Below are 12335 nucleotides of genomic sequence, written 5' to 3'. Positions count from 1 at the left end.
TTAAAGTGATCATAAAAAGATGAGATAAACAACAACTGTAAATGCCTTGCTAATCACAAGGACATCATACCACACCAGTTTCAGGGCAAATACTCCCTAAGGTAAGGTTCCTCCTTATTGATAAAATCTGTTCATTTTTTATGTTTTTTCAGACTTTGTCAGCTCTGACTTAATCCTTATTCTCTTCACCTTTTACTGTGGATAGTAAAGTTTGTTCCAGGAGTCTGAGTGTCTGCTCTGGGGGCAGGCATTTGACATGGCAGTTTAAGACGTTGCTTGGGCTACATGCATCTTATATCAGAGTGCCTGGTTTGAGTACTTCCCAAAGCCTGCAATAGTGAGGGCTGGGCCAGGCCAAAGCCAGGAGCCACACTGGGGTCTGGAGTCAAAACTGTAGAAGGTTGTGTGCTCCTCATGGCTCCACCTCTGTGAGCTCATAGCACAGCATGGTGTGGTGGGCTTGGATCACAGCTGTGAGTACAGACAGTAGTGGAGAGAAGAGCTGGACGTTGAAAAGAATCCAGAAGAAAAAAATGAGAGCAAAGTGGAATCCACTGGCACTGCTAACTGCCTCTGCCATCCATGGCCTTCAAAGTGCCCTGGCTGCTGCACCTCTGCCTCTCACATATCACACTGCTTTCTCCAACAGCAACCATAACCATGAGCCCTTCTGGGCACAGTATTCTTGTGTATCTATGAAATGTTCCAATTTAGCTAAGCTGACATTGCACAAAGTCCTTCCAGTTCCTCAGAGACAAATACAGGGTGGCAGAAAGGAAGACTCTGACCAGCTGCATGGAGCACAGTATAAGACCCCCAAGGCTCTAGCTCCTGGTACCAGCGATTGCTATGTTGCCTTCCCCAGTGTTGGGGTTGTCTGCCTGCCAGGCGTCTGCTTTGCTGATGGGACAGGCAAGTTTGGAGCCAGACCTGCATTGCTGGAGACCACAGAGGGGAGTCAGCCAGGTATCCCCAGCCACTCTTCTCCATTGACTTTGCCGCCAACAGGACCCTGGAAATAAATCTAGAACCATCTGCTGAACACAAGTCTGGAGAGAAATCTGCAATAGCTGTTAAAAAAATAAATGTACCTCTCTTTTGAGTCAAAAATCTCAGGATTGTGGCCCTACCATTTACCAACTCTGTGAAGCTGTACCCATCTACAAAAATCATATTGTAGGGGCCGGCAGCAGTGGCACACTAGGTTAATCCTCTGCCTGCCGTGCATCCCATATGGGCGCTGGGTTCTAGTCCTGGTTGCTCCTCTTTCAGTCCAGCTCTCTGCTATGGCCTGGGATGGCAGTGGAGGATGGCCCAAGTCCTTGGGCCCCTGCACCCGCATGGAAGACCGAGAAGAGACTCAGCAGAAGGTGGCAGAAGTTCTTGGTCCCCTGCCACCCACATGGAAGACTCAGATGGAGTTCCAGGCTCCTGGCTTCGGATCGGCATAGCTCCGGCCATTGCTACCATTTGGAGAGTGAACCAACGGAAGGAAGACCTTTCTCTCTGTCTCTCTCTCACACTGCCTGAAAAACTTTACCTGTCAAATAAATTTTAAAAAATCATATTGTATAAATCTATTTGTTGTGGTATAAGTAGAAAGTGGAGACGATCCTTGTATCCACCTATGGGAGCCTGGTTAAGTACTCTGTGGTAGGTGTACAGCATGGAATTCTATGAAGTTACAAAGAAAGAATAAGAAAGTTCTCTATATAATGATACAGCAAGATTCCTGGATTAAAAAGAAAAGAGACTTGGGGGTGGGTGCAGGTGAGAGAACAAAGGAGCACAATGATGTTTACAGTTTGCTAACCTTTATATGAGATAAGGAGGAAAATAATTATGCCTACTTGGATTTGCTCAAATGTCAACATGTGGCTGCTTAGTACAGTAGCTAAGACGCCACCTGGGATGCCCTCATCCATATCAGAGTGCCTGGTTCCAGCCCTCGCTCCATTTCCAATTGCAGCTCCCTTCTAATGCACATCCTGGCAGGAAGCCAGTGAGGGCTCAAGCAGCTGGGTCCCCGCCATCCATGCAGGAGATGTGGAGAGAGTTCCAGGCTCCTGTTTGGGTGAAGAATTAACCACTGATTCTAAGTTTCAATCACGCCTTGAGCACAGCTGTTGATGTGACCTTGGCCAGGCATCTGACTTGTCCATGTTTCAGTGCCCTGCTAGGGAAAGACAGGTACAGGCAGACCCGTGAGTGACTGCGAGAAGAAAAGATGATATCCCACGTAAAACAGTGTAGCACAGTACTTGAAATTTATTGTCAGGTTTTAAAAATCACTTAGGAGGTTGGTGTTGTGGCGTAGCAGGTTAGGCCAACACCTGTCATGACGGCTTTACATGTGGGCGCCAATTCAAGACCCGGCTGCTCCACTTCCAATCCAGCTCTCTGCTATGGCCTGGGAAAGCAGCAGAAGATGGCCCAAGTCCTTGATACCCTGCATACACATGGGAGACTTAAAGGAGGCTCCTGGCTCCTAGCTTTGGATCAGCGTAGCTCCGGCCATTGCAGCTAGTTGGGGAATGAACCAGTGGATGGTGGACCTCTCTCTCTCTCTCTCTCTCTGCCTCTCATTTCTCGTCTCTCTGTATAACTCTGACTTTCAAATACATAAATAAATCTTAAAAAAATTACTTAGGGGCCAGTGTTGTGACACAACAGGTTATGCTGCCACCTGTGACACTGGCATCCGATATGAGTGACAGTTTGAGCCCTGGCTGCTCCACTTCCCATCCAGCTCCCTGCTAATGTACCTGGGAAGGCAGCAGAAGGTGGCAAAAGTTCTTGGTCCCCTGCCACCCACATGGAAGACTCAGATGGAGTTCCAGGCTCCTGGCCTCGGCCTGGCCCAATCCAGTCTATTGTGGCCACAGGCAGAGTGAATCAGCAGACAGATCTCTCTCTCTCTCTCCCTGCCTCTCTGTCTCTCTGCTTTTCAAATAAACAAATCTTCTTTAAAAATAAAAATAAACATCATTTCTACATATATTTTAAATGTTTTACCTTTATGAATCATGATATGGCAGCATCAAAATAGCATTCTAATATCTAAATCTCTTGGGTACTGTTGGCCTTGCAAGAGGAATGATTTTCAGAATTACTCACAGTGGTACAATTTAACCTAATTATGTTCTTCTCTGATATACATCCATTTAGTCTTGAAGATTTCTGTTTACCCTAGAATCAATCTGCAATAAAATGGGCTGTTATAATGGGTGAGCAAGTCCTGATAGCTTCCAAACATCCAGTGTTCCCAGTGTTTGAGAGAAGACAGGAACAAAAAAAAATTATTAATTGCTACTAAAGATCCAAAATCAAAAATAATATAGAACAATATAAAATAAAGCCATTTGTAATATTAACTGAAGTAAAATATTTTTCCAACTGAAAATCTGACACAGACTTACAAAATCCTGTTTACTAGAAAGTTTGTTAGTGACAAAGTTAAACAATGGTCCTTAATCATTATGTATCAGACTTGCTTGAAGAGACATGGTTATACAGGCATCTTCTGTTGTGTTTGTTCATTGAAAAACATTTTCTAGCCCAGTATTCCTAATTTAAAAAGTTAAATCTTCCTGCCAGAAGATTCTAGGCTTAGGAGTAGCTTCAATCACCTGTTACTTAACTTCACTTAAAACTTTGGATTTTTAATGGGAGAGGAACCCAAAAGCCCCATTACAAGCAGTAACAGCAAATGTTTCTGGGCCTTAGCCCTCATCATCAGCCCTTAAAATAGGGGCTGGGACAGTTCCCAGTGTAGTGGAAAGAACTAAAAAATGGCTTCCAAGGAACATGCAGCTCTTGTGGCCACTAGCAACACACCAGAAAACCCGAGAAGGGCACGATTCTATCTGTTCATGCCAAACCAACAGCTGTAGGAACACACACTTCAACAACAAGAACAGCTACAGCAACAGCTAACACTGTCTCATTGCTATGTGCCAGGACCTCTTTTCTTTTTTTCTTTTTCTTTTTTCTTTTTTTTTTTTTTTTTTGACAGGCAGAGTTAGTGAGAGGGAGAGAGAGAAAGAGACAGAGAGAAAGGTCTTCCTTTTTCCGTTGGTTCACCCACCAAGTGGCCACTATGACCAGCCTCTTTTTACGCTCTTAATGTGTAAGAGCTCATTTGTCCTCACAGCTATCCTGTGTGGTGGATTTACTAATATTCCTCACAGCTGAGGAAGCTGAGGCACAGACAGGCAAAGGACCTGGGCCAAGATCATACAGTTCAGAAACTCTCCTCTCGCTCTCTTGAAATGTATTTATCTGTTTGAAGGGCAGAGTGACAGAGAGAGAGAGAGAGAGAGAGAGAGAGAGAGATCGTCCACAGACTGGTTCACTCCCCAGTTCACTGCAATGGCTGGGCCTGGGCCTGGGCCAGGCTGAAGCCAAGGGCCAGGATCTCCATCCAGGTTTCTGACGTGGGTGGCAGGGGCCCAAGTACTAGAGCTTCCTTCCACTGTTTTCCCAGGCGCATTCAAAGGGAGCTGGATCAGAAGCAAAGAAGCCGGGACTTGAAGTGGTGCTCCCATATGGGACGCCGATGCTGGCCTAAGACCTGTCTCTTTACCCATGGACTACAGTACAGCTACCTTTCGGGTTGGAACAACCAACAAAGATATAGTGGGTTGGGCATATGGTGTAACAGTTGAGATGCTACTTGGGAAGCCTACTTCCCATATGGAAGTGCCTGGGTTCAAGTCCTGGCTCTGCTCCAGATTCCAGCTTCCTGCCAATGCACGCCCTGGGAGGCAGCAGGTGATGGCTCAAACACTCAGATCCCTGCCACCCACACAGGACTTCCAAACTGAGTTCCCAACCCTTGGCTTTGGCCTGGCCCACCCTGGCTGTTGCAAGTATTTCAGAAGTGAACCAGCAGATGGAAGATATTCTCTCTCTCTCTCTCAACTTCTCACCCGCTATCATCTCTCTTTCAAATAAATAAATAATTTTGTTCTTCCAGATTTTATTCTCTTGCATTCACTTTATTGTTAAAGTATTTAAATGTAAATTGCATGCATGATGTTCTATCTCTAAATACTTTAGCATGCAACTAAAAAAATAAATCAGGACAGTCTCCATAAGGAAAATTAGTCCAGCCATGCCTAATAAACCATAATAACAGTCTTCATGAGTGTTAATATCACTTATGAGCCAATCCCATAGTCCAATTTCCATAATTCTTCCCCAAATGGTTTTTGCAGCTATCAAAACCCATACCAGGCCAGCGCTGCGGCTCACTAGGCTAATCCTCTGGCTGCGGCGCTGGTAACCTGGGTTTCTAGTCCCGGTCGGAGCGTCGGATTCTGTCCCAGTTGCCCCTCTTCCAGGCCAGCTCTCTGCTATGGCCCGGTAGTACAGTGGAGGATGGCCCAAGTCCTTGGGCCCTGCACCCACATGGGAGACCAGGATAAACACCTGGCTCCTGCCTTCGGATCAGCGCAGTGTGCCAGCCGCAGCGCGCTGGCCGCGGCGGCCATTGGAGGGTGAACCAATGGCAAAGGAAGACCTTTCTCTCTGTCTCTCTCTCTCACTGTCCACTCTGCCTGTCCAAAAAAAAAAAAAAAATGCAACCATGTGACATTCTGGAAAAGGCAAAAATGTGGCAACAGTAAAAACAGGAGTAGCAGCCAAGGTTAGGAAAGAGGGAAGGACAAACAGGCGGAACAGAGAGGATTTTAGGGAGGTGAAAACGCTCTGCCTGATGCTATCGTTGCTGGAGATCACAGAACGCACAAGAGCAAAGGTGAACCCCAACGTGAACTACGGACTTGGTGCTAACAGTGCCCCTACACAGGTTCCGCCATTGTAGCCCAGGCCAGGTACATGCCCTGATAAGGCAAGAGGCTGCGCAAGGCAGATACATGGGAACTTTGTACCTTCTGATCAGTTTCAGATACTCACACTTCTCTAAAAGATAATTAGAAGCAAAATAAAAAACAAAAGAGCATGGAGAGAAGTCAAGGATGAATTCTTGGGGGTCCTGGGAGGGGAAATAAATAAAATCTATAAGCTAAAAAGAAGCCTTTGAAGTGTGGGGAGGGAAACAGCAGAGACCAACAGCTAAAGGAACATTTCTCGATTATCTCTAGATTTAGTTCACCTGAATAATCCCTGTGTAAATAACCACAAGTAATTGAGACAGGGAAAAAAAATAACAGCCTAAATAACTTTCATTCTGAGCAAGGTCTAAAACTGTAGGCGCAGGGCAGCTTTGTGAAATGGACATCAACAGGCAAAGCAAGACTTTGGGGTTTTGTCTTTAACCTTTATCACACTAGGTGGGGCTTCGTGAGCCAGGTTCAGACTGGACACTCCCATCCAGCCATGGTAGAACAAAGCAAAATGCCTGGTTGCTCCAGCAACCAACAATGTGAGCCTAGTGAGTTATAAATTCAACTTGTTGCCAACCTGCAGTCACGAATCCCTTTTGAGTTTTTGTTCCAAGACAGCTCATTTGAATGTGTTTTAATTGCTCAGGAAACAGCCAGGACAGCCATTACTCAAGGTAGGTAAATCATGCCCGGATAAATGTCAAGGTCCTACCAGCATTTGCCTCCTCACCAAATATTCCATACTTAGCTCTGCCAATTCCATGGGCAGGGCACACAGGGAATTTCACTTCACTAGGGGTTAAGGCCATGCCGTTTTCTGTTTCTGAACTGTTACATTCATTCAGAGCCACTTCCAATCAGGAAATTCAATCCCAACACTGGTCGGAGTGCAGGGGAATGGTAACCTTCCCCCTAGGACCAGAGAGGTGATGTGGCCAGTCTAGAACATTCTAAAAGACCTTTTGATCCCTTCAGGTCACTGTTTAGATGTTCGGTGCCAAAAGCCACACAAGGGGCCATTGCTATGGTGTAGTGGATAAAGCCACTGCCTGCAGTGCCGGTATCCCATATGGGTGCTGGTTAGAGTTCCAGCTGCTCCACTTCTGATCCAGCTCTCTGGTGTGGCCTGGGAAAGCAGTGGAAGTTCTTGGGCCCCTGCACCTACATGGGAAGACCAGAGGAAGCTCTTGGCTCCTGGCTTCGGACTGGCACAGCTCCGGCCATTGTAGCCATCTGGGAAGTGAACCAGTGGATGGAAGACCTCTCTCTCTCTCTCTCTCTCTCTCATCTTTGTGTGTGTGTGTGTGCGTGTGTGTAACTCTGAAGTAAAATAAATAATTCTTAAAAAAAAAAAAAAGCCACACAAGTCCCTTGAAAGCAGTGGCTCAGCCCCATCCCCAGATCTTTCCAAGGCTAGCAGCAGGACCAGTGCTTAATGAACACCCTTCCTTAGGTACCACTTCTGCCATGAGGTCCATGCAGTGGGAAGGACTGGGGTCCTGGTCTCCACTATTCCAGGACCTGCACACCTGTGCCCTCTTCCCAGGCACTCAAACAGCTTTCAAAACCTTCCCTTCAGGGCTGGCGTTGCACAGTGAGGAAAATCACCACCTGCAACCCCTGGCATGCCATATGGGCACTGGTTCACGTCCCAGCTGCTCCAATTCCAATCCTGCTTCCTGCTAATGAGCCTGACAAGGCAGCGGAAGATGACCCAGGTACTTGAGTCCCTGCACCCATGTATAAAACCATGATTGAGTTCCTGGCTCCTGACTTCAGCCTGGCCCAGTCCTGGCCATTGCAGTCATCTGGGGGAGTGAACCAGCAGATGGAAGATCTCTCTGTCTCTGTCTCTCCCTCTCTCTCAGTAACTCTGACTTTCAAATAAATAAATAATTAATTAAAACAACAACAACAAAACCTCCTTCCCTTCATGGTCAGCCCAGTTCTCCCCCTCTCAGTTGGGACTTTTTGTCTGCGACATGATTCTGCATGGGGGAGATATTCCAAATGCCTGTGGGTGCCTTAGTTCTGGCCTCTCTGTTTACCCCCACAGTGCCAAAGTCGCCAAGGACACCCTTGGCAGCATTCTTGGAATGGGGAGGGGAGAATACCTACCATTCGTTCAGGCTGCTGAAAAGCCACAACACCGAAATGATTATCTCCAGCCACAGGCATGAAGGTGAGAAGCCTGGCCTTGGGATGGCCCAGATCCTAGAACACAGACAAACGATGTGGTCATTAAGACTGAGCAGAGAGGAGGGACCCTGTTAGGGAGGCCCTGGAGGGTGAACACTTCAACAGCACTGCCTACCTATGTGCCAGGCGCTCTCCCAAGCGATCATCTGGACAGAGAGGAAGAATGAGGCTAGAACAGGAGCCCAAGCAGTCTGGCTCCAGGGCACATGCCCCAAACTCCTAGACTCTAAGGATCTCTTCCGCCAGGGCTGCAGACTAAGTGTGAGTCCATCACGGCAGAATGTAGGCTAGGGACTAGGACAGGAAGATGACGGGGCACCCTGGGATGAGATGGGCCACAGCCTCTGCTTAGCCACATAGCCTGATATACCAGAGGCATTCTGACTTTTCTATTGCATTCAAAGGCTTTGTGCATCATAGCTGTAGAAGGTAGTTCTGGGATATGAAAACAGTAAATTTACTTTCAGGACATCTATTAGCACTTGTGAGTGAAATAAAGGACAGGCCTGTCTCAGAGGTTGAAGACACAAGCTAATCAGTACACACTCATCTTCATATTTTAGACTTTCCCCCTCTGAGCCAAAACTATGATCTCTCGGGCCCACTGTGCCTCTGGCTGAGTCTGCAGTCTGAACATCAAATCCAGATGAAAGTCAAGGAGCCAGAACTCTGGGTTGATGGCCCAAAAGCTCAAGCTGAGAGCTGGCAGCAAGCCTGGCCCGACAGCAGTGCCAGTTCAGCAGGGAACGCAGAGCCAGAGCTCAATCTTTGTGACTCCTCATTCAAACCTGATTGCCTGCTTCTGTGAAGCTTGGCATTATTGATTCCTCGGAGAGGAAATGAGTGACTCAGGCGATCCTGTGATTCACAGCGCCTGTCACAGAGCTAGGCAGATGGCAAGTGGACAGCTGGGACAAGAAAAAGGACGGCAGGAGGTTGCTGGCTGCTCTGCTGTTGCCTCTCGGTGAGCAACCAAAATGCATCCCCCCATGCCCCAAACACGTATCCCATGCAACCTTCCCTGACCACAAAATCAGCGAAGGCCCCTTTTACAGAGCAGGGAAGAGCTGCTTGCGAATGAGCTCCAAGCTTGAATGGTGCTATCCAGACCCCCATCTGCTTTTCAGTTTTCACCCCTCCCCATCCCTCCACTACTAGGACAGGCATCCATCCAGCCTTGCTGAGTAGCGCTGACTCCCACCTCTCCCAAGCTGCTGACTGGTTCCCCGTCCTCGCTAGCTGCTCAGGTGTTTGTACCTGCCTCTTGTTCTGTGTCTGCTCTGTCCAGTGAGGATGCTAAAGGGGAATCCATTGTAGAAATTAAGAGTATAGGCTTTGGAGCCAGGCCACTGGAGTCTGAACTCCTGCAAGTGCTTCCCAGCTGTGAACCTTGGCACATTACTTTTCTGCACCCCACTTTTCTTACCCATAAAGTTGGAATAATATAAGTATTTCTAGGGTTGTTTAGAAGCCCTGAACCCATTTTGTTAAGAAAGGGAAGACTGTGAGCCTCTTGAAAGAAAAGCCGTGAATGGGGGCCGGCACTGTGGTGCAGCGGGTTAAAGTGCCACCTGCAGTGCTGGCATCCCATATGGGTGCCAGTTCAAGTCCTGGCTGCTCCTCTTCTGATCTAGCTCTCTGCTATGGCCTAGGAAAGCAGTAGAAGATGGTCCAACTCCTTGGGCACCTGCACCCGTGTAGGAGCCCCAGAAGCGGCTCCTAGCTCCTGGCTTCAAATCAGCTCAGCTCTAGCCACTGTGGTCATTTGGGGAGTGAATCAGCAGAATGGAAGACCTCTCTCTCTCTCTCTCTGGCTATACCTGTCTCTCTAACTCTTTCAAATAAATAAAACTAATTCTTAAAAAAGAAAAAAGAAAAGCAATGAATTTTGTGTCTCACTGAATTTATCATCATCTTTGTCATTCATAGATTCACACAATGTGCCCCTGCACTCAAGGGGCCAAGAATCAAGAGAGGGTGACCAGGAATGACATCAGTGGTTGTAACACAGTGTGATGACAGCCAAGGGCCAGCAGGGTGGCATTGCTCTGGCACATGGCTCTGGGGCTTGAGCTCAAATTCTAGTTCTTGCCAGTTCCTGATGCTGTGACCAAGTTATTAGCATCACTCATGGACCAGCAGTGGAGATGGAATTCAAAGGTGACAAGAGAGCAGAAGAGTACCAGGCACATAGTATTTTAGGCATGCTCACTGTGAATATTACATATCTATACATACATGCATAGCAGACATGTACACAGGCACTTATATAAAGTGGTGGAAAATAAAATTTAAAATTAAGTTTCAGGGGCCAGCGCTGCAGCTCACTTGGCTAATCCTCTGCCTGCGGCGCTGGCACTCTGGGTTCTAGTCCTGGTTGGGGCACCGCATTCTGTTCCAGTTGCTCCTCTTCCAGTCCAGCTCTCCGCTGTGGCCCAGGAAGGCAGTGGAGGATGGCCTAAGTGCTTGGGCCCTGCACCTGCATGGGAGACCAGGAGGAAGCACCTGGCTCCTGGCTTCAGATAGGTGCAGCACGCTGGCTGTAGTGGCCATTGGAGGGTGAACCAATGGAAGGAAGACCTTTCTCTCTGTCTCTCTCTCTCTCTCTGTCTAACTCTGTCTGTTAAAAAAAAATTAAGTTTCAGGTAGGTGTTTGGCCTAGCAAATAAGATGCCCACATCCCATATCAGTGTCTGGATTCTACTCCCAACTCCAACTTCCTGCTAATGCACACCCTACAGGCAACAGGTGGTGATGGCTCAAGTGATTGGGTCCCTGCCACCCACATGAGAAACCTAAATTAGCTACTCAGTTCTCAGCTTCAGCCTGGCTTAGACTCAACCATTGCAGGCATTTGGGGAGTAAACCAGCAGATGAGAACTCTCTCTTTCTCTTTCTCTCTTTTGCTTCTCAAATTTTTTTTAAAAGTTTATTTTGCAAAAAATCTTAAATTTATGCACACTTTTTCATAATATACATTTTTCATGTACTTTTTGAAATACCCTCATATATGCACACAGAGGTAGACACAGCAGGTATTCATTACAGATAGGAGCACAACAGGTGGGAAACTGAACTTGTGTCTGGCAGGGTTTCCAGGGAGGTTACCCAGAGCTCTGTCTTTAAGCATGAGTGACAGAGCAGTGCAGAAGTCCAGGAAGGCTGATTCCGGCTGAAGCAACAGCACATGCAAAAGTATCAGTCACAGGCAAGAGCTGAACTGTGCAGGACGCTGCTAAAGAACCTGTGCCTCGCCTAGGAAGATGCAGGGCCCTGGGAGGAGTCCGAGCTAGAGGCTGACATGAAGAGTGTGGTGCTTGCTACAGCGGAAACATTTTCCCCGGCATGGGCCAGTGATCATCAACTTCATACAGATCCCAAGGCTCTGCAGGAAGCTAAAGCCTAAGAAAGGAGCCACTCAGTGCAACACCCAGGGTTCCAGTGCCACATCTAGGCCCTAATTCTTTGGAAAGTGAGAGATCTTTCATGGGAAGAACCCATGTCCATTTCCTTTCATCTCTGAAAGTGCCCAGAACAATGTGTGGACACATCAGATTTGCCCAATAAATACCAACTTACGAACTCATGATGCTGCACACTACATATGGTAACTTCGGCTATTCAATGCAATTAACTGGAATGTTCTGGTGGAAAGTAGAGATGGGGGGACATGGGCTGTACTGCAGCAAGTTTTTTTTTTTTTTTTTTTAAGATTTGTTTATTTGAAAGGCATAATTACAGAGAGGAGAGGCAGAGAGAGAAAGAAGTCTTCCATCTGATGGTTCACTCCCCATTTGGCCGCAATGACCACAGCTGAGCCAATCCAAAGCCAGGAACCAGAAGCTTCTTCTGGATTTCCCACATGGGTGCAGGGGTCCAAGCATGTGGGCCATCTTCTACTGTTTTTCCAGGCCATAGCAGAGAGCTAGATTGGAAGAGGATCAGCCAGGACACAAACCGGCACCCATATGGGATGCCAGTGCTGCAGGCCTGGGCTTTAACCCACTGTGCTACAGGGCCGGCCCCCCATAAACTTTTAGGCTATCAAAAGCCTTTCTGATAAGGTAGGATATCCTAGCACGATGCCTGAAGGGCTGAATCCTGAAGAGTAGCAAAGGAACGTTACAACACAAACCCAGGGCAACATTGTAGCATAGCAGGTAAAGCAACCACCTGCAACATCAACATCCCATATGGGCACCTGTTTATGTCCCATCCCAGCTACTCCCCTTTCGATCCAGCTCCCTTCTAATGGCCTGGGAAAAGGCCACGCACCACTCAGCTGGC

The sequence above is a fragment of the Oryctolagus cuniculus genome, chromosome 2 (assembly GCF_051225735.1).
Source record: "Oryctolagus cuniculus isolate XC-2025 breed Fujian yellow rabbit chromosome 2, ASM5122573v1, whole genome shotgun sequence".
Taxonomy (NCBI): Eukaryota; Metazoa; Chordata; class Mammalia; order Lagomorpha; family Leporidae; genus Oryctolagus; species Oryctolagus cuniculus.
Note: the sequence above shows the minus strand (reverse complement) of the source record.